This window comes from Myotis brandtii, unplaced genomic scaffold, assembly GCF_000412655.1.
Source record: "Myotis brandtii unplaced genomic scaffold, ASM41265v1 scaffold535, whole genome shotgun sequence".
NCBI lineage: Eukaryota > Metazoa > Chordata > Mammalia > Chiroptera > Vespertilionidae > Myotis > Myotis brandtii.
In genome coordinates, this window is record NW_005369964.1 from 1,188,084 (window position 1) to 1,191,422 (window position 3,339).

Here is a 3,339-nt window from a genome sequence, read left to right on the forward strand (position 1 = left end):
ACAGCGGGGGTGGGGCCTCGTGTGCTTCCTGTGTGTGATTGAATAGTTTGGTTTATTTTTGACCGTCACCCAAGGATATGTTTAGAGAGAGGGCAAGAGAGAAACATCAATCGGTTCCTCCCATATGCGGCCCGACCAGGAACTGAACCTGAAACCTGGGTATGAGCCCCGACTGGGAATGGAGCCCCCAACCTTTTGGTGTGTGGAATGACGCTCAACCACCTGAGCTACCCGGCCAGGGCTGAACAGTTGGTTTTAACCGGGTGTGTGGGATGCCTTTGGTTGGAAACTAGATAAGACGTCCTTTAACCCGGTGCCCACCCCCTGGTCTAGGAAACGTGGAGTTGGTGCTGACTTGGGGCCGAACCCGGTGGGTCAGGTTCCTCTGCTGGTTGTAACTTCACCGTTCTGGTGCTTTTGCCTGAACTTGGCCTGGGGAGAGGACTAAGCCTGCACACACCTGCCCCTGGGGGTCCCGGTTAAGTCAGCCTGGCTCGTTAGAGGGACGTGGGAGCCAACAGAGCAAGTCCCGGCCAAAGCAGAAGGAAGGAAATAACGCTGTCTTGGGTCATAGCCCAAGAGCCAGATACATGTGAGTCCACGCTGATGGGAGGGGACAGAGGTCCCGCTCCCTCAGGAGGCCCTCCCTGCTCCTGGTGTGGCTGCAGGGCGCCGGCTTCCTAAAGAGGACAGCGCAGAAAGAGGGTCTCTCTCCCCTCCCCGCCCTGAAATCAATAAAGATATAGTTAGAAAAAAGAGAGAAAAACAAAAATAAAGGCAAAAAACCCCCCAAAACTGCTGTGTATTGCACACAGTGAGGGTGCCTTAGGGCATCGTTCTTCAACCGGAGTGCCATGAGGATTTTTTTTAAATCCCCAGTTCTTTTTTAAAATATGTTTTTATTGATTTCAGAGAGGAAAGAGAGGGAGGGATGGAAACATCAATGATGAGAGAGAATTATTGATCAGCTGCCTCCTGCACACCCCCTACTGGGAATCCAGCCCACAACCCAGGCATGTGCCTGGATCAGGAATCCAACTATGACCCCTTGGTTATTGGGTCGAGATGCTCAACCACTGAGCCACACCAGCCAGGCATGAACCCCTACTTCTGAGCCAGGCATTGTGCTAGGTACTTTTCATGCATACTTTAAAAAAATATATTTTGTTTTAATTGATTTTTTTGGTAGAGGAGGAGAGAGAGAGAAACATCAATGATGAGAGAGAATCACTGATCAACTGTCTCCTGCACACCCCTTACTGTGGATCAAGCCCACAACCTGGGCATGTGCCTTGACCAGGAATCAAACCATGACCCCTTGGTTCCTGGGTCGACAGTCAGCCACTAAGCACACTATCCAGGCTCATGCACACCTTTTCACAGCAACCCTCCAGGGCTGGAGTTTTTATTATCTCCACTTTCAATGAGGAAATGGAGGCTCAGAGAAGCCAAGGAACTAATCCAAAGTTACACAGCAATTAAGTGACAACCTGGGGACTCCCAAGTCACTCCCCTCACAAGGAGAGGGACTTATTTTTTTGCCAACCTGTTTCCTCCCCCTTTTCCCCTCCCTCCTCGCTGTTACCCTCTCTGCTTGGGGAGCTGGCATCATTACTGTGGCCCAGAGGCCCAATCAGGGGCTCTCCCCAAGGGACCTGACTACAGCAATCCCTGGCCCAAGAGGGCCTCCTGAGTTGAAGTTTTAATTAGCCATCTCCGCTCTTCCCAGAACCCTGACCTGCCCAGGCCGACACCAGCCCAGGCTAGCTCTGCGGCAGGAGGCAGGACTGGCCTCCAACCCAACCCAACCCAACAGCGCAGCTGCAGCCACCCAGCACGGGAGGGGTGTGCCTGGGCCCTGTCCCACCCCGCTCCCTGGCCCCCTGCCGGGAGGATTGTACAACAGGCAGGGCCTGACTGTGTAGCCAGGGGCACTGACCTCTTTTCCCTTCGATTGTCAAGTTAAAAAAATGATAACAGCCAACCCATCAATAGCTGTCTAGTATGAACGAATCAAAATCATACCTTTTTTTTTGGTCAAATCGGCAAAAAATATATCTATTTTTGGTATGCTGCAGAATTTTAGTAATTAGTTTATGTGCCATGAGATGGAAAAGGTTGACAGCCCACAACCTGGGCACGTGGGCACTTTAGTGACGGGCACTTTCCTTCCCACAGGCCTAGCGGAGCCTCCCCGGGATCCTGCGGAAACCGTGACATGAAACTCCACAGAGGTGGGTCGTCTCTTCTTCTCTTGGCCTGTTTTTATTTTATTTTTGTTTTGTTTCATTTATTTTTATTAATTACAGAGAGGAAGGGAAAGGGACAGAGATAGAAACATCAGTGATGAGAGAGAATCATTGATCCAGTGCCTCCTGCATGCCCCCCACTGGGGATCGAGCCCGCAACTGGGCATGTGCCCTGACGGGGAATCGAACCGTGACCTCCTGGTTCATAGGCCGACGACGCTCAACCACTGAGCCTCGCTGGCCGGGTGGTGTGTTTGTTTTTAGAGTGGATGTTCTCTCTGTTCTTTGGGTGTATAGTGTTTGTTTGTTTGTTTTTATTTTTTTTGTGTGCTTGCTTCAGTAGCACATACACTAAAAAAAAAATTGAATGATACAGAGACGATTAGCATGGCGGCTGTGCGAGGGTGACGCGAATTCATCAAGCGTTCCGTATTAAAAAAAAATTTTTTTTTTAACAACTTCAAACTTTCTAGGAAAAGCTCTGAGTTTATGTCACGTTGGCCGAGTCAGTCCCCAGCCTGGGCTGACATTTCTTTATCTGTTAAAGCAAAGCAGGGTGGCCATTTGGGCTGGAAGGTGGTCCCTTCTGCACTGCAGTGTTCTAGAACTTTCCATGTTAATGCGTGTGGAGTTTCCCAGGCCACCAGCTGCCTGTGGGTTTTCTTTTGACTAAAAATTTTGGAAAACTACGTTTGTCCGACCGATGTACACCTTACGGTGAAGGTCACCCTTTGGCCCACGGCTCTGACCTTTGACAAATGTGCCCCGTGGAGCGACCACCACCATAGACAGGACGGGTTCCTACTTGCAGAAAGTCCCCTCGTCTTTGTGTGGTCAGCGCTTCACCCACCTTGTGACCCTGACCTGTGCTCTGTCCCCATGAACCGGGTGTTCTCAGTGAAGTGAACAGCGCATCACCGCCCGGACCATGGCCAGTGTGAGGTCCAGCCGCCCCAGCTGCATCCGGGCCGCGTTCAGCGTCACCAGCACCAGGGCCGGCCTCCGCAGGAGGCAGAGGAACGCGCTCCATCGCCTCAAGGTGCTTCCCGCGCAGCCTTTCCCTCTCCCGGGAAGGGGGCGGGGGGTGGGG

At 51.8% G+C, this 3,339-nt stretch overlaps 1 long non-coding RNA gene across 1 annotated transcript in view; it reads left to right on the top strand.

Annotated features, from left to right (window-relative positions):
• The window catches only part of LOC106728092, a 5,528-nt gene extending 2,223 nt beyond the window's left edge, over positions 1 to 3,305 (top strand). Inside the window, exons 2-3 of the long non-coding RNA XR_001364340.1 lie at positions 2,179 to 2,234; positions 3,148 to 3,305. This is a non-coding gene — a long non-coding RNA (uncharacterized LOC106728092). The remainder of the gene's footprint in view (positions 1 to 2,178; positions 2,235 to 3,147) is intronic.
• The last annotated feature ends 34 nt before the right edge of the window (positions 3,306 to 3,339 follow it).